The sequence below is a fragment of the Orycteropus afer genome, unplaced genomic scaffold, assembly GCF_000298275.1.
Source record: "Orycteropus afer afer isolate SDZICR_OR568_19922 unplaced genomic scaffold, OryAfe1.0 scaffold00432, whole genome shotgun sequence".
NCBI classification, from domain to species: Eukaryota; Metazoa; Chordata; class Mammalia; order Tubulidentata; family Orycteropodidae; genus Orycteropus; species Orycteropus afer.
Window position 1 is genome coordinate 1,311,844 of NW_006922019.1, and position 19,812 is coordinate 1,331,655.

General features: G+C 40.7%; 1 non-coding gene and 1 pseudogene across 1 annotated transcript; both read right to left on the bottom strand.

The window, feature by feature from the left end:
- Positions 1-7,235: 7,235 nt before the first annotated feature.
- Positions 7,236-13,751, bottom strand: LOC122151398 (annotated as a pseudogene).
- Positions 7,983-8,089, bottom strand: LOC122151400. The gene has a single exon (XR_006164133.1). It is a non-coding gene; the product is annotated as a U6 spliceosomal RNA (small nuclear RNA).
- Positions 13,752-19,812: the final 6,061 nt, after the last annotated feature.

The following is a 19,812-nucleotide window of genomic DNA, read 5'->3' on the forward strand; positions in this document are numbered from 1 at the left end:
CCTTCAAGGCTCAGGGGTCCAAGATTATCTTCTGTGTCTGTGTTAATTGGTTTCCTTTTTCTTTGTTGAAGAGGGTCTGTGCAGTGTTTCTGCCTAGTCCAGCATCTTGCCAGAACTCCCCTGGTCTCCTATAGTTCTTTGAACACATGGTGGCCATTGTATTGACCATAACAGAGAGCAATTATGTGTTTATGTGTTTATTTTTCTCCCTGGACAGTGAGCTAGGAATCTTGTCTAATTGCCTCTCCACGCCTGCCAGGAATAAAAGGAATCACCTGGATAATAAGTTAAGTTCAAAACAGGCTTTTATAAAGGTGACAGGAACCTTGTCTATGCCACCCTCCATGATGGACTATCTGATTTCTTTTTATCTCTGGACCTCCTAGACCTGGCTTACCATATCACAGGTGCTCATAAAATGTGTGAATGAGTGAATCCAAGTGGATAAAAGGTATCCAATTTTTTCTTGTATTCTAACATTTAAAATGGAATGAACACATTGCCACAGTCATGTTACTTTCAAGTACTTTCAGAACTCTTAAAAGTATTCTACCCTCATCCAAGAAGATATAATAATATGCACATGGAAAGATGTTCACATCATTAGCCATAAAACACCCTGCCATCAAGTCAAATCCCACTCACAGCCACCCTATAGAACAGAGTAGAACTGCCCTATAGGGTGTTGAAGGGTATAAATCTTTATGGAAGCAGACTGCTTCATCTTTCTCCCATGGAGCAGCTGGTAGATTCAAACCACTGACCTTTTGATTAGCAGCCTAATGTCTTAACCACTGCACCACTGGAGCTCCTGATCAAAACCACAATGAGATATCACTTCACACCCACCACTTACTGCCATCAAGTTGATTCCAACTCAAAGTGACCCAACAGAACAGAGTAGAACTGCCCATAGGGTTTCCAAGGCTGTAAATCATTATGAAAACAGACTACCTCATCTTTCTCCTGCAGAACAACTGGTGGGTTCAAATCGCCAAACTTTTGGTTAGTATCCAAATACAATACTTTAACCACTGTGCCACAAGAACTTCCTCCTTGAAAGAAAGACCTGGCAAATTACTTTTTGAAAAACCAGCCGTAGAAAACTCCGTGGAGTGCTATTCTGACACCCATGGGGTCACTATGAATCAGAATTGACTCAATGGTAACTAGTTTAATGTTTGCCAGCCACTGTACTGTACACTATTCACACCTATCCTCAAAATGTTCCAGAGAAATGGGTTGGTAGTGTCCACATATTCCAGGGAGGGGCTGAAGCTCAAAGGGCTATAAGCCTTGCCCAGGGTCAGATCAAGTGATAGGACCTTGCCCTCAGACTCATCTGGCTCCAAAACCTGTGCTCTTTCAGTGCACAAAGCTGCTTTACTGCTAATTAATTAGGACTGAGAAAGTTAAAAAAAAGAAAGAAAAATCCACACAGAGGTACCTTGGAAGAAAGCCCTGGTGATCTATTTCTGAAAACTCACCCACTGAAATTCCTATAGAGCACAGTTCTACTCTGACACAGAAGGGGTCACCATGGGTTGGAGTCAACTTGATAGCAACTGGTTTTTTAATTATGATAGTGATAATACTGATGATGTTGATTTATACCTAGTTGACCCTGACATGTATTTGTAGGTGACTACTCTGGTAGCATAGTGCCTAAAGTCCTTGACTGCTAACCAGAAGGCTGGAGGTTCAAACCCACCAGCCACTCCTCGGAAGGAAGATGGGGCAATCTACTTCCATAGTGATACTGCCTTGGAAACCCAAGGAAGGGTTGCTGAGTCGGGTCCGACTCGATGGCACATAACAACAACAACAACAACTAATAGTGGTAAAAGCCTACCAAGAAAGTCCTCAGGCTCACTTGATAACAGGTTTGTACACCTACTCTTCACTTACTGACTATCTAGTTATCCAACATTCTGCATTTATAACAATAATAAAAAACCTACTATCTAACTGTTTTGCACATTAACCACATATGTCTGGCAATAATGAATGCCCAGGTGCAAGGCAAAACTAATGCTGGCTGTGATGGTTAAAGTTATGCATCAACTTGGTTGTGCCATGATTCTCAGTGGTTTGGCAGTTATGTTATGATGTAATTTGGCACTTAATGTAATGATGAAATTTGGCAGTTATGTAATAATGTAGTGATTTTCCTTTTTATGATTTGGTGTGGTCATCCTCCATTTTCCCATAATGCTACCCAGTCTTTGGAACCTAACCATGTTACTAAGTGAGGATCAGATGTACTTAACCAGACCCAGAGAAAAGTTTTCTATTGTCAGTTCTGCTAGAGGAGCAATAGAAGGGTGAGAATAAAGAGTGGTTACACTGGGGGTTCAAGTGAATGTTATTTTGAATGAAGAGTGGAAAAACCAAAGGGGTGAGGCCAGCTAAGGTTTGCATCTTGAGGTCAGCTGGTGGTTGACTGAGTCACAAAACATTTCATACAAATCATGATCTGGCAGTGACTGTCTTTTCCTTACTAGTCTCAGAACAGTTGTTGTTTTAATTCATCTGTGTGATTTGTGGTGGTTTACATATGAAAAGGCTTGTATGCACTTAAATCATATTTGGTTATATATTTATTCAGTCTTTGTTCAAAAGGGTAAGGTTATGGGACATTGGGACCTTGCTGTTAAACCTCATCTTTGAAGTTGTGAAATCTTCCGGAGAAATGGAGAACTGTTTGGAGCAGCTGGCATGTATGTGTCAGTGCCTAGCACCTCACTGAGCCTGAGGATGCAAACTGGTCTTTGTCCGTAATTCACAGTCCTATACCTATAAAGTGTAGAAAACCAGAAAGGACTGTAATGAATAAAAGTCAGTGACTCTGTCAATGTTTTGTCTTATTATCCAAAGATAATACTGAAATGAAAATGATTGTGAAAGGTCATCTTCATGTTTCTGGCACTTCAAAATTAGTGTTTCAGAAAAACAGTATAACAGTGGAAATAGCACTGATTTACTGGGAAATACAAAGATAAGAAATGAAAAGATCTGAGGTTTGGTCCAGGTTCTGCCACTGATTCACTGTGTGACTTTAGCCAAGCCATGTAACTGCTCTGTGCCTCAGTTTCTCTCAACATCTGTAAAAAAGAATAATACCCATTTCTTTTGGTTAAAAATTAAATACATTAAAAAATAAAAGATTATTAAATTAAATAACATAATAAATTAGTGAATGTTTCTCAAATATAAGGTAGCATTATCAGAAATTAAACTCACTGCTATCAAGCCAATTTTGACTCATAGTAACGCCTCCTTGGGTTTCAGAGGTGGTATCTCTACAGAAGTAGATTGCCCAACCTTTCTTCCAAGGAGTGACTGGTGGGTTTGAACCGCCAGCCTTCTGGTTAGCAGTCAAATGCATTAGGCACTACGCCACCAGAGCTCCTTATCAGAAATTAGGGAGAATTTTTTTCAATTGTCTGTTGTTTACAGATAGCCTAGGGTTATGCAAAAATTGTATTCTTACTAGATGTGTTTGTTTTTCACAGTTTAGGCCAAAATTAAAGCATGGGAAGTGAAAATTCCAGAACAGCATTAGAAGGAAACTACTGCATGAACCTGACTAATTTAGCAATTTCTCTATGTTTTGTCTTTCAAGGGCTTTAGGTCCTTCAATTGGTAGAAGACAAATTTGTTTCTACATTACTGGGTGAGCAAGAACTTATCAATTAATAGCGATGACTTGAGGTGCTATGTAAGGAAGGGTCAGGCAGCACAGTCAGGACTATAAGAGAAAGTTCTCTATTCAGTTTGTGGTATTTGCCACGGGAACAAAAAGAACAGCATAGGCAAGAAGGTCAGGTATTCATTTACCTGACTTACCTCTTCTAAAGAGATGAAAATGTCAGCTGGAAGGAAGCAAAAAGCAAAGGAGGATAATGATAAATGTAGAAAACAGTGGGACTCTAAGTTTAGGTGATTCAACAAGCATTAACTGAACCAGACCTTTTACAAGGCCCTGGGGTTGGGGCGATGAATGGAGGAGTATTCCTTAGTGTGGTAGTTACGTTTGTGTGTCAACTTGGCTGGGCCTGGTTTAGTGGCTGGGCAGCTGGATGTAGTATTCCTCATAATGAGACTGGTAATCAACTCCATGGTGGAATTTACTGTGAGCAGCTGAGTAGCTGCTTTAGGGATGTGGTCTACTTCCTGTATATAAGGAGAAGTCTTGGGGAACGGTGTCTAGCTTATGGCACACTTGAACCCTGCATGTAGTCAAGTCGTTGTTCAGCAGCCTGCCATGCTCTGTTGATCCTGGGACTTTCAATGGGCTTGAATCAATGGCCTGCTGTGTGGTTTGGTAACATCGGGACTATGCCATTTTATTTGTCGACCTTGGGCTTCTTAGCCTCAGCAGCCAGTAGCTGCCTGAGTGAAGAGATGTCTCTAGCTTCAGTGGGCCAGGAGCAAGAGACAGAGCTGAAGCCCAAGGTCAAGGGGCTTTTACCCAGCCCCTAGAGCCTGACACTTTGAATTTGGACTTAAAGCTTTCAAATTTTAAGAACAAACTCCTATTTGTTAAAGACATCCCATTTGTGGTATATTCCTGTCAGAGCAGTACTAGGTAACCAAAACACTTAGTGTTCTAGACATCGATAGATGTAGGTTCAAAGCCTGGCTTTGACACCTACTTCATGACTTCAAGTAATTGGTGAAGTCAGACATGTGAATAATTATAACACCATGTAACAAGTGCTCTAACAGAAGTACATGCAAAGGACTTCTCAAGATGGTGTCTTAAGGTGATGCTTTGAAGCTGCTCTAAATATGTGAAATAATAAAGCACAAAAAGAGAAAGAGAAACAGAGCTACCCTAAAGAATATGAGACATATCACTGTGGAGCAGATATGAAGCAGAAACATAAATGGGAAATAGGCCTTCAGGACTCTAGGTGGAGAAACACACATGGATGACCAGGAATCTGCTTTTGTGTAAAATTTGAAGAAAAAGTACATACCAAACAAGGTTCAAGATCAGACTTGGGTCCACTGCTTCAAATAAGGGGCTGGGGAAGGGAGGTTGTCCCCTTTATTCACACACTTGCACATAAACACAAACGCACACATGCTTGCACTCATATACATCCCATACAACCATTGCCGTCAATCGGATCCTACTCATAGTGACCCCTCCTTGGGTTTCCAAGGCAATCTCACTACAGAAGTAGATTGCCTAACCTTCCTTTTGAGGAGTGGCTGGTGGGTTTGAACCACCAGCCTTCTGGTTAGCAGTCAAATGCCTTAGGCACTACGCCACCAGAGCTCCCTCACATATACATAGCATCTGTGAAAGGAAGCCAAGAAATCTTCAATGGATAGTTATGAGCCTATGCCTTATAAAGGTATACTCCTTGAACAATGGAGAAATCAAGACCTTGGCCAGCTTTTCCAGTGACTCTTAGTGCCTAGATCTGTATTTTCCCCTATAAGGATGGAAAGTCCAATATTGAATAGAAGCCCAAGGCAGCAATATAAGATTTAATTCTGGACTAGGAGCCTAAGAGGCTGGATGGAGGCAACCACAAATTGCTAGGCAGGGAAGAGGGGGTACAGCTAAGAGATTAAAGTGATCAAGAGTATAAATGCACCCTCAAGATGAACCTGCAAACCAAAGTCTATAAGAAAAGTAAGTGCTAAGATACATAGCAAACAAAATCAACAATCGAGAGATGAATTCAATGTCACTGAATTATATGGAAAAAATGTTGAAATGGCAAATATTTTATTATAAATATATATTGGCCACAATTTAAATATGTATATATACATTCTAGAAAGCAGATGGATAGAAAAGAAAGCAACTGATTGAGCTTGGTGGTAAGACTCAGGAGGTAACGTTGAGCCCGCACTCTGAGGATTCTTGAGCACCAACAGGGAGACATCTTTGAATGCTATCCTCACTAGCTCTTGGGTTAATGTCTGACATGGCAGTTGGCTGGCCTCCAGATTTGGGAGAATAAACAGGCTATTGCTTGGATTATAGGGAAGAGAACAAGCTTTGCAATGAAGGTAACATATTTCCTTAATCTGAAAAACCTCCTTGCCCATCCAGAATGACTAGAATTGATGTGTTTTGGAAATACTACTAATAATCCATCATCTTTGTGTGGGTTTTCTGCTCAGGAATGTTTCCTTTTCTTTTTTTGAATTGTTGTTTTATGTATCTATATATAACAAAATTGGCCATTTTAACAATTTTCAAGAGTACAATTCAATAGCATTAACTATGTTAGAAAGGTTGCACAACCATCACCACTATGTTTCCAAAACTTTTTCATTACCCTAAATAGAAATTCTGTACCTATTAAGTAAAAACTTCCCATTTTCTCCTCTCCCCCAGCCCTTGGTAACCACTAATCTACTTTCTGTCTCTTTGTCTGTTCCAGATAGTTCATATAAATGGGATCATACAATATTTGTCCTTTTGGGTCTGGCTTGTTGTTGTTGTTGTCAGGTGCCGTGGAGTTGGCTCCAACCCATAGTGACCCTATGTTCCACAGGATGAAACACTGCCCAGTCCTGTGCCAGCCTCATGATCCTTCCTATACTGAGCCGATTGTTGCATCCACTGTGTCAATCCATCTTGTTTAGGGCCTTCCCCTTTTTCATTGATTCTCCACTTTACCAAGTGTGACATCCTTCTCCAGGGAATGGTCCCATCTGACAACATGACCAAAGTAGGTAAGAGGAATTCTGGCCATTTTAGCTTCCAAGGAGCATTCTGGCTGCACCTCTTCCAGGACAGATTTGTTAGTTCTTTTAGGAGTCCATAGTACTTTCAGTATTCTTCACCAGCACCACAACTCAAAAGCATCAACTCTTCTTTGGTCTTCCCTGTTCATTGTCCAGTTCACCTGCATATGAGGAAATTGAAAATACCATGGCTTGGGTTAGGCGCACCTTAGTCTTCAAGAAGACATCTTTGCTCTTTGACACTTCAAAGAGGGCTTTTGCAGCAGATTTGCCCAGTGTGATACTTTATTTGATGTCTTTCTCTTTTTTTTAACCATGTAATTGAAAATATTACATTTAAGATACAATAAGCCACCACTGAAAATGTAGCAATGCCAAGAAAATTGGGCAACTAAAAAAGTTGTTACTTGTTACAAGTAATTCTCTTATCTTTAAAATAATCTATTTTGACATCTCAAAAAAAAAGCTGAATTTATTTCACATTGCCATTATCTAAGTTAAAATAAAAAGGACAATCAAGTTGTCTCATGAACTGGAAGGTGACTTATTAATTCTCTTTCGTTTCCAAACCTCATCAAGCAGTCACTACATTTATCAGGTAACTCAGCTGAATGCTTGAAATCTAGATGAATTTTAAGATCTTCAGTTTGTCCTGTTGAATATTCACAATACTGACATAAATAAATCCCCTCAGATAAATGTGAACTTAAATGTTTGCGATATTTGAGCATACTTGAAAAGCCTTTCCCACAGTCATCACAAACACGAGGAAAAATTTTAGTTATATTCGATTACAACATGCCTGTTAACATTTTTATGAAGGCTACTCCAAAAACCACATACTTGACATACGAAGAAGTTTTTACATTTGTCAAAGGTAATTTTGCTTAAGAGGCTGTATTGGCCACATTCTCCATTGTTATATTTATCACTTATTAACTCTATTAATTTACACTCATGCTCATTTACCACATGGCTATGCAAATCTTCTGGATCATTGGTATTATGTTCACAGAACTGACACAAGTACTGTTCATCGCAGCTATGTTCCTGGAAATGTAAGTAGAGTTCACTGCTTGAGGAGAACTGTACATCACACTGCTCACACCAATAGATCACTGAAATGAGTGTCTGCAATGTGCTGGCTGAGGTTCTCAAAAATTATTATTTTATAATCACAGTATTTACAAATGAAGGGGTCCTCCTCATGTCATTTGGCATGTTTGATCAGAAGCATGTTGGTAGAGAAACTCTCTTTGTATGAAAATACAGAATGCTTCATGAATTTGTGTGTCATCCTTGCACAGGGTTCATGCTAATCTTCTCTGTATCATTCCAATTTTAGTTCATGTGCTGCCAAAGTGAGCACCATCATCTGATGTCTTCACTGCTGCCTCCCTTGGTGTTGACTGTGGAAAAAAGCAATATGAGATCCTTAACAGCTTCAATCTTTTCTCCATTTCTTGTGATGCTGTTCATTGGTCCAGTTGTGAGGATTTTCATTTTCTTTATGTTGACATGTCATTCATACTGCAGACTGTAGTCTTTAATCTTCATCAGTAAGTGCTTCAAGTCATCCTCACTTTCAGCAAGCAAAGTTGCATCGTCTGCGTATTGCAGGTTGTTAATGAGTCTTCCTCCAATCCTGATGCCACCTTCTTCATATAATCCAGCTTCTTGGATTATTTGTTCAGTACATAGATTGAATAAGTATGGTGAAAGGATACAACCCTGAAGTACTCCCTTCCTGATTTTAAACCATGCAGTGTCCCCTTGTTCTGTTCAAACGACAGCCTCCTCCTTGCCAATGTATAGGTTCTCATGAGCATAATCAAGTGTTCTGGAATTCCCATTCTTCTCAATGTTATCCATAATTTGTTATGAGCCACACAATCAAATGCTTTTGCATAGTCAATAAAACACAAGTAAACATCTTTCTGGTATTCTTTGCTTTGAGCCAAGATCCATCTGACATCAGCAATGATATCCCTCATTCTATGTCCTCTCCTGAAACCAGCATGCATTTCTGGAAGTTCTCTCAATATACTGCTGCAATCGTTTTTGAATTATCTTCAACAAGATTTTACTTGCATGTGATATTAATGATATTGTTTGATAATTTCCACATTCTGTGGGTCACTTTTCTTTGGAATGGGTACAAATATGGATCTCTTTCAGTGAGTTGACCAGGTAGCTGTCTTCTAAATTTCTTGGCATAGACAAGTGAGTCCCTCCAGTGCACCATCTGTTTGTTGAAACATCTCAATGCGTATACCATCAATTCCTGGACCCTAAGTAGGGACCCCTGTCATAGGCCCCCATGGATCTCTGTGTTGTCATTGTTGTCAGCTGACGTCAAGTCAGCCCCTACTCATGGCAATGCCATGCACAACAGAATAAAATTCTTCTGTGGCATAGTGCCTAAGGCATTTAACCAGAAGTTAGGTGGTTGAAACCTACTCTACAGAAAGAAGACTGGACAATCTACTTCCATAAAGATTTACCACCTCTGAAACCCAAAGTGGGTCACTATGAGTTGGAATCAACTTGATGGCAGTGGGTTTTTTTTTGGGGGGGTGGGGGGACTCCTGCACAATTCCCATGATCGGTTGCAGACCATATGATCCATAGGGTTTGCCTTGGCTGATTTTTGGAAGTAGATTGTCAGGCTTTGCTGGTTTGTCTTAGTCCAGACAAACCTATTCAGCATCACAGCAACATTCAAGCCTCCACTGATATGCATTGGCCAGGAATCTAACTTGGATCTCCTGCATTCATTCTCTATACATCTTTTATAAGCCCTACAATTCATTGGTGGTTTTTTTTTTTTTTTTTTTTTTTAGATTGTGATTTGGGTGAAAGTTTACAGAGCAAATTCATTTTTCATACAGCAGTTCATATACATTTTGTTTCATGACATTGACTGCAATTCCTCACAACGTAACAGCTCTCTTCCCACTTTCTCCCTGTAGTTACTTCTTCCCTGTGTCCTTCTTTCCTTTGCATTCCTGCCCCGTGAGCTATCTCCCTGAACAAATACTGCTGTCTGTTCTCTCGTGAAGGAGTGTATCTACCTGATGTAAATGTTTACCCTATGCAACTGTCTATTGTTTGGCTGGAAGCCACAGGAGTGAGTTCAGTTCCAGACCTGAAGGATAACTAGAGACCATAGTCTTAGGGGTTTCACCAGGCTCTCTCAGACCAGTAAACCTGGTCTTTTTTATGATTCTGAATTTTCCTCCACATTGGTCTCCCTCTATCCAGGATCTCCTTTCATTGCTTTTTAAGTGTCCCTCTTCCCCACTAGATTTAGTTACTAAGCAACTGGGACCATATAAGTTGTCTTCTTTTTTTATTGTGGTAAAATGTATATAACAGAAAAAGTACCACTTTATGTTTAAATGTACAATTTGTATCATTCTTATTCACCAACATATCCTGCACACTCCCTCAGTAAAGAGAGTAGAAGAGCCTCTCGATGGATATATTGTCTGCATGAGTGATTTCCACTCTGTATGTAAGTGGTGACATGCCTGGTGATTGAGGGGAGAGGACACAGAATTACTTCTAAATCGCAGAATCAGAGCAAAGATTAAACAACCCTGTGATTTACTTCTGAATGACTTTCGGATGGGGAGATGCTACCAGTCTGGAGCATAACGTAAAAAGCTTTGTAATTGTGCTGTCTGGGACCAGCAGTTTCTGGAGCCCCAGTGGGGCCTGATTCCCATGCGGGGCGTAAACAAGGTGACATCATGGTGACACACTCCCAAAGGATCCTGAAAGTTGTCAGCTCTGTATTGCTGGTTGGAAGAGGTTGTCCTTGGTCTCCTGGGCTGCTACTCATCTTTGTAAGGCTTCTGATTCTGTGGCTCTCTAGGGAGGGTGACAAACTGCAGTCTTCCTGTTCCTTCACCCTCCTTGTGACCCTCAGGTCTAGCCTGTCCCCTGGGGTGATAGCCTCCCTTGCACATACAGCATTGCAGGAGGTCAGTGCCCTAGCTCACTGGTTTGCAAGCCCTGAGAACACTCAGAATTTCCCCTTACTTGAATGCCAACATAACAGCTTATTTTCCTGTGGCATATCACAGTTTATAAAGTGTTTCCAGTATTCTCCCATTTGAGCATTTGACCATATACTCATTGAAGAAAGATACAATGAAGACTTTAGTATTCAATGACTAGGTACATACACATACATAGACATAGTGTCTTAGTCTCCTAGTGCTATTGTAATAGAAATATCACAAGTGCATGGCTTTAAAGAACAGAAATTTATTTTCTTACCATTTTGGAAGCTAAAAGCCCAAAGCAGGGTCTCTGCTATGTCGATTCCTTTCTTGTAGGCAGTCCTGGGTGTTCCTTTGTTCCTTGGCTTGTAGATGATCCTCACACCCAGTGTCTGTGTTCCCCCTCTGTGGGTGCATGCCTCTGTGTGTAATCTGCTCTTTTATAGCTCAGAAGTGATTAGATTTAGTACCCATCTTACCTTGGTATAATCTAATTAAATAACAAACCAAACACTATTTCCAAGCAGGATTTCATCCACAGGTAAAGGGGTTAGGATTTCAACACATATTTTGGGGGCATACAGTTTAATTCAAAATACATATATATACACACACATACACACAATGCACACAGATTCAGCTCCATGATCCAGGCAAGTTATTTAACCTTTTATGCCTCAGTTTCCTGCCCTGTAAAATGGGATAATGATTGTAACTACTTCTTGGGATGTTTGCAGAGGTTAATTAATACATGTACAGAGCTATAATAGTTCCCAGAGTGCATGGAATCACTAACTGTTTTTTATTACTATTACTATTAAATAGTAGTTCATGAAGGAAATGTAGTCTAGTCAAAAGAACATGGATTTTGGAATCCAGAAGATTGGATTTCCATCTTGGCTCTATCACTTACTTGCTGTGTGACTCCAGAAAATTTATTTAATTTCTTAAAGCCTCGGTTTGCTCATATATAGAATGAGTTCCGACTCATAGTTATTCCAACTCATAGTGACCTGATAGGACAGGGTAGAACTGCTCCATAGGGTTTCCAAGGCTATAAATCTTTATGCCACATCTTTCTCCCATGGAGTGACTGGTGGGTTCAAACCACTGACTGGTCAGCAGCTGAGCACTTAACTACTGTGCCACCAAGGCTCCTTCATAAAGAAAATAATGATTAATAATACTGACCTCCAAGAGTCATCATGAACATTAACTGAGAGACTACTGAAAACACCTAGAGGAGGCTGGGCACATAGTGAACACCCAGTAAATGAGAGCTCCTGCCTATTACTTTGCATGGAAAATACATCTCTTCCAATTCATAACACATGAGACCTATACTCAAGGGAGCCAGTAAAGGTGGGGCAAGAAAGAAAAGAAAAGACAGTGCTATCAGATACTCTTGGTAGCATCTAACAAATAGTAGCTGTTCAATGACTCTAGAACTGAGAACCAATATTTACTGAGTTCCCAAGCCATAGTATTTTCAATTGCCTCATGCACATGTGAAAGCTGGACAATGAACAAGGGAGACTGAAGAAGAATTGATGCATCTGAATTATGGTGCTGGTGAAGGATATTGAATACACCATAGACTACCAGATGAACAAACAAATCTATCTCGGAAGAAATACAGCTGGAATGTTTCTTAGAAGCAAGGATGGTGAGACTTCATTTCAGGTACTTTGGACATGTTATCAGGAGGGATCGGTCCCTGGAGAAGGACTTCATGTTTGGTAAAATAGAGGGTGAGCAAAAAACAGGAAGACCCTCAATGAGATGGATTGCCATAGTGGCTGCAACAATGGGCTCAAACATAGCAATGGTAGTAAGGATGGCACAGGAATTGGCAGTGTTTTTTCATGTTATACATAGGAACCAACTTAATAGTACCTAACAGCAACAACATTGTATGCCAAGTATTTTATGTAGGTTATCTGAGCTTCAAAAAACCTGAAGAGAAGGGTTTAAAACCTCATATTCATGATAACAAAACAGATAAAATGGCTGTTTAAATAGACAGTAAAGCTGAAATTCTAATCCAGGACTGCTTCATGCCCAAAAAATGTGAATTATTTCCCCATTATAAATTACTTCAGCCGTAAGGAGAAGTAGATATTAGCCAGGGAAAGGAGGAGATCAATAGGGCGAGATCATTGCAGGTAGTGAAAACAGCCTGGTGTGTACAAGTAACCATTAGCAAGCCACCTCTACAGAAGGATAAGATTCAATTCTAGAGACCATGAGAGATGAGGCTGGAGAGCGATGTGTGGGAGGAAAGCAGTTCATGGAAGGTCTTTGGGACACTGTGACCCCCCTCATAGTGAGAGGAAAACTAAAACCAAACCAAACCTGTTGCAGTGGAACTGACTCTTGGGAACCCTACGTGTACACAGTAGGACTGCTTCACAGGGTTTTCTAGGCTGTGATCTTGTGGAAGCAGATTGCCAGGCCTTTCCCCCAGGTGCCTCTGGGTGGGTTTGAACTGCTAAACTTTCAGTTAGCAGTTGAGCACTTTAACTGTTTGTGCCACCCAAGGACTCTCTCCTGGTGAGAGGAGGGGTATATTATCAAGCAGCCTTAGTGCTAGCATTGAACCCACAGAGCACAAGAGCAGGAGGTACTGCTTCTCTTCCAGTTCAGGTTTTTGACCTCACAGTATCTAGAGGCCAAGTGAAGGCTCAGAGGTGATTCTCCTTACCTGGGCTCCTTTTCCCAGCTTCCTTACAGGAATAACAGGAATATATCCTCTGACACAGGAGCTTGTACCACTGCACAGTCCCCTCACAGATCCTCGGAAATACCACCTCTCACCTTTGGATCTTCTTTGCTTTTTCTTCCCCAAAAGTCCCTGGATCCCTTGAGTTCTTTCTCCTTCTTCAATACACTCACTGTTATTATGGTTCCTGCCTGGATCCTTTCTGAGAGGCCCAATTGCAATGGCTGGGAACTGTAAGTCCTGTGGCTGCCCAGATGTTTCATAAAACAGATGGGGTTCTCTTTGGCATTCTCCCACATGTTGTTATGATGGCTCTCCTCCCTTCCTCTACTTTGAATCCCATTTTCCAAGGCTTCTTTATTGTATCCTAGTTTAGCTATCTGACCAGGCCAAGAAGGATAACAGGAAAGGAAGGGAGAAAAATGGATTCTACTACCCCTTGGGAGTTCCTGTGTGGTGCAAATGCTTCAGGATTCAGCTGCTAACCAAAAAGTTGAAGGTTCAAGTCCACCATGAGGTTCCTTGAAGAAAAGACATGGCAATCTACTTCTGAAAAGTCAGCCATTTGTTTAGAACCATTTTACTCTGACACACATGGAGTCATCATGAGTTGGAGCTGACCTGATGGATTAACTGGTACCACACATGGAAGGGGTTTGGATTTTCTGGGTGGATTCTGAGCAGAATTACGTTTAGAAAGATCACTCTGGAGGTCAGTGAAGAGTGTGCTTGAGGGGAGAAAGCCTGAGGAAGGGGGACTGACTAGGAGGCTGCTGTGGTAATCCAGGGAAGAGCTGGGGTCATCTAGATTAAGACAGTGGGAGACAGGAGAGTGAGGAAAACATTGATTAGAGAAATATTTAGGAGGTTAAAAATACCAGTAATTGATGGGCTGTAGGAAATCAGAGAGGAAAGAACTTGCCATGACACTCAGGTTTCCAGCTTGGAGATCTTGGGGATCAGGTAATGCTGATAACTAACTAGATGGCTGGCGGTTCAAACCCACCAGCCACTCCTCGGAAGGAAGGTTGGGCAATCCTACTTCCGTAGTGATACTGCCTTGGAAACCCAAGGAGGGGTCGCTATGAGTCGGGGCCGACTCGATGGCAAATAACAACAACAACAACAACTAGAGGCACAGGATGTGGAACTGATTAAAGGGAATTTATTCTGGAGGGCTTTGATAAGCTAGGCTTGAGGTGTCTGTGGGGTCTACACATGGAGTCCAGCAGACATTTGATATGTCAGCCCAAAGTTCGGGAGAGAGTCTGGGTTGTCCATTGAGAATGACCAAGATCCCCCAGGTGGAATGAGAACAGTGAGCTAAGGAGAGAAGCAGTAACACTCAAACGGCAGGTGGAGAAAAAGCAGCTCAAAGATATAGAGACTGTTTGTCTTGGATCTCTAGTGTTGCTATAACACAAATACGAAAATTGGATGGCTTTAACAAACAGGGACTTATTCTCTTACAGCTTAGGAGGCCAGAAGTCTGATTTCAGAGTGCTGGCTCTAGGGGCTGAGGGAAGGTCCCTCAGTTTTGGGCTTCAGCTCTGCCTCTCATTCCAGGCTCACTGGAGCTAGAGGTTTCTTCTAACTCATGTAACTGCTGGCTGCTGAGGCTGACAAACTCAAGATCGGCAGGTAAAATGGCACAATCCCCAAATCAGCAGGCAAAACGACAGGCCACTGGTTCTAGTCCAGGAACAATCCCAAGAGTGGTAGGAAGCTTGTTCCAAAATGTGCCAAAAAGCTCAAGACCTTTCCAAAAACTTGCCATATATACTGGAAGCAGGCCACACCCAAAAGTAATGCCCCTTCAACTACTTAGCTGCTCACATCAGACTACATCAGGAAGGTGATTACAATCACATCACAGGGAATAACTACATCCAGCTGCCAAGGCAGTCAAAACCATAACCCAGCCAACCTTAACTACCACACAGTGCAAGGATAAGAGATGAAAGTGAGACTTCCCACTGCACTTACAATAAATCTGTACCCCTTGTTATTCATTGCCCACCGTGCCCAGTGTGATCTGGCCCAACCTCATTTCATCTCTCGTCTTCCTTACTCAGATCAGCCACAAGATCTTTCTCTTTACTCAGGTACAGCAAGATCATTATTGTTCTGTGTCTGCACCTTCTGATTTTCACCACCTTCTCATAATATCCATTCTTCTTCTTCTTTTTTAAATGTATTTTATTGGAATACAATTTATGTACAGTGAAATATACAAAACTAAAGTGACATAGGTCAATTAATATTTTTTTTGCAGTGTTCCCTTACTTCCCCATCCATTCCTGATAACCAACAAAGAAAGTTTCCTTCCATATATAAACCTTTCCCTGACTTTTTACAATGATGAACTAATACTATATTTGTCCTTCTGTGATTGACATATTTCACTCAGTATAATGTCCTCCAAGTTCATCCATGTTATGTGGTGTTTTGCAGATTCTACATTATTCTTTACTGTTGAATCTTATTCCATCGTGTGTATGTATGGTTTGGTTGTCCATTCTTCTGTTGATGAACACCTAGATTGTTTCCATCTTTTTGCTCTTGTAAATAGTGCTGCGATGAACATGGGTGTGCACATATCTGTTCTTGTCCTGGCTCTCACTTCTTTAGGATATATACCTCGTCATGGGATTGCTGGGTCAAATGGTATTTCTAATTCCAGCTATTTAAGGAATCACCATACTGTTTTTCACAGTAGTTGTATCATTTTACAGACCACCAGCATGGTATGAGAGTCCCAATCTCTCCACAACCTCACCAGCATTTGTTATTTTCTCTCTTGTTGAACTTTACCATTAGTGCTGGGGTGAGATGGTATCTCAATGTTGTTTTGATGTGTTAGCTCTCTGATGGCTAATGATCATGAGCATTTCTTCCTGTATTTGCTGGCCACCTGAATATCCTCCTTGGTGAAGTGTCTATTCATGTCTTCTGCCCATTTTTGAATTGGATTGTCAATCTTTTTATTGTTGAGGTGTTGGAGTTTTGTAGAAATTTTAGAGCTAAGTCCCTTGTCAGATATGTAATTATTGACGAGTAAAAATGTGTTGCTGTCATTTTGTTATGTGCTTTTTCGTGGTGTTGATTTCTTTGTTCCATAAAATTTTCTGTGCTGAGCTCGTTTTGTTTATGAATCATGTTATTACTTCCTTCATTGCTATTGTTTTAGTATTTGGTAAATATTTGTACTGGTCCTCTTTTTAATTTTGATGTGAAGGTTTATCATTTTTCTTTGAGGTTACCCTCTGATTTATAATTTTTTCCCCAAGTTTAGAACAGTCCATTCTATTTTGTAGTTGTCTTGACTTCCCTACCATTGAGAAGTTCTGTAACTCTACATTTTTTTCCCTCTTTTTGATTTGTAGTTGTCCTCATTTGTCAATTGATGTCTTGGTTCCCTGTTTACCATCTTGTAGGCTTATTTACTTTGGATACTTGCATAACTGGGTTGGTTTCTAGGTTATGTCATCATGTGTGTTAATGGTCAGTTGTTGTTCGCTGTTGTTGGTTCTCTGTCCAAAGGACTCTATTTAGCATCTCTTATAAGGTTGGTCTGGTTTTAACAAATTCTCTTAATTTCTGCTTATCTGGAAATGTCCTAATTTCACCATCATATTTGAGGGACAGTTTTGCTGGGTATATAATTCTTGGTTGAAAATTTTTCTCTTTCAGGGTTTTATATATACCATCCCACTGTCTTCTCATCTGTGTGGTTTCTGCTGAGAAACCTTTTCATTTTTCTCATGCTGCTCTCAGGATTCTTTCTTTGTCCTTGGTTTTGGTGAGTTTGATGAATGATATATCTTGGTGATTTTCTTTTGGTGTCTATCCTGTTTGAGTTCGTTGGACTTCCTGAATGGATATATTCTCATCTTTCATCATACGAGGAAAATTCTCTTCCAACAAATCTTTGACAATTTTCTCTGTGGTTTCATTTGTCTCTTCCTTTTCTGGAATTCCAATTACATGTAGGTTATTCCTTTTGATGGTATCCCATGTGATCCTTAGGCTTTCTTCATTTTGTTTTGATCTTTTTTCTGATTGTTCCCTTTCCGAAGAAGTATTGAGGTATTTGCCTTCAATCTCACTATTTCTGCCTTCCATTGATTCAATTTTACTCCTTTGCTCATTTAGTGTGTTATCTATTTCTGAAAATTTAGCATTAATCTTCTGGATTTCTGTCTGTAGATCTTGTATCATTTTTAATTTTTCATTTATTCTGTCATTTTGTTCTTGAATTGTCTTTTGAAGTTGTTCTAGGGTTTTCTCTGTGTTTTCCTCAATTTTGTCAGTGTTTTCCTTGATCTGTCTCTCAATTCGTTGAAGGTACCTAAATGTAATTCTTTTGAATTTCTTATCAGGAAGTTCCAATTCTGTGTCTTCCTCAGGGATATGTTTTGGGTCTGTATCCTGATCCCTTTTTCCCCCTGCTTTATCTCGCTTCTTTGTGTGGTCTGTGGTGCTGTGTTGTCTCTGAAGCATTTTTGTGTTTATATTTAATTGATGACTGTATGCTGTGGAGTGACTTGCCCACAATTTTTGTTTTCTTTGGATGTTATCTACATAAGCAAGGTACTGTGCCGTCCTCCTCTATTTGCTAGTTGGCAGCACTTATACACTCACCACCTGTCTCCTTTCCTCTTGTCAGACTCCTGGTCCCTGCCATCCTTGGCAAACGCAGCCTATTCTTAGGTCCCTGGAATCCAAATGAGAATGCTGTCAGTTTGAAATCCAAAATGGCCATCACCTATTAACATCCAAAATGGCTGCACCCTCAGTCACTTTAAATATAAAAAATGGCCACAGTTTATAAACAATCAAAACTACTGCACCTTCTGTCACTTTAAATATCCAAAATGGCCACCACTTGTAAACAATCAAAATAGCTTCACCCTCCAGACCACTGAAAGTCCACAGCTCAGGTTGTCTCCCTCCTTGCTGTTTCCCTTTCTAGTCATAGGCCACCAGAGCAGTTGTCCCTGCAGCCCTTGGTGACTGGGACTGATCTTAAGGTCAATTCTCAGGTCCTAACACCACCTGGAAATATTCAGGCTGTTGGTCCCATCAGAGTAGCTGACAGTCCACAGCTCTGACTGTCTCTGTACTCACTGTTTTCATTCAGGTTTTTCCACTAGTTGGTGCCTAATCCACTTCTGTATACTTCCTTTCAAAGGTCAAGGCTCCAGGATTATATTCTGTATCTCTGTCAATTGGTTTTTCTTTTCTTTGTTGAAGAAGGTCTGTGTAGCTTGTCTGCCTATTCCTCCATCTTACCAAGAATGTCCATTCTTGACCACCCTATTGCTTTTCCTACTCATCACCACAAAAGATAAATCAGAAGGTTTATCTCCTTTATAACCATAGCACTACATGAAATCTTTTGAAAAATGTATTTTTCTATCTCTCTCCACATTGCTCATTAAAATATAAGCTCCATTAAAAAACAGTTGTTGTCAAATCCACTCTAACTCATGGCAGCCATGTGTGTCAGAGCAGAACTGTGTTCTATAAGGCTTTCAATGGCTGAGATTTTGGAAATAGATTGCCATACCTTTTTTCTGAGGCTCTCTGGATGGACTCAAATCTCCTACCTTTTAGCTGGCAGCCAAGCATGTTAATCATTTGGAACATGCAGGGACTCCAAGCTCAATATGGGCAGTGAATTTGTCTGCCTTGTCCACCTCGACATGATCACCTCCTATATGTGTGTCTGATCTATAGGATTCATTCAATGAATACCTGTGGAATGAAGGAACTAGCTAGGAGAGAAGTCACAGAAGCTTAGGGTCATGGCTCTCGATCTGGGCTGCTTGCATCAAAGTCCCCCTGAAGCTTTGTAAACTTCTGGCTTCCTGCCCCTTGCCCCAGCCTTATACCCACTAAACCTGAATCTCCTGGGCATCTGTAAGTGTAAAATTTTCCATTTTGATGCATTCTGATGGTGTTCAGGGTTGAGAACAAGTAGGGAATTTCTGGGAGGATCAATAGTGGCAAATGCAGTAGAGCATCAGCAACATAAGCACTGGGCAATGTCCAGACTTGCCCCCAATTAATCAGCTGAAAGTCTATGTTAGTTGCTTTCCAAGTCAACTCCCATCTTCTCCTAACAATAATAACCTGCTTATTCTTTGGGGAACTATGTCCCCTATTCTCACCCACATCGTTTAATGGGACTGACCCCATCAGGGCAGGCTTTTAGTGGTCAGAATGATAACTGGTCTCCCAGAGAAATTGGCTTGGTGCTGGACATGACAAAAAATCAGATCTAGGATGTCCCTAAAGATACTTGCTCTGGTTACCTAGTGCCACTCTGACAAGAATATACCACAAATGGGATGG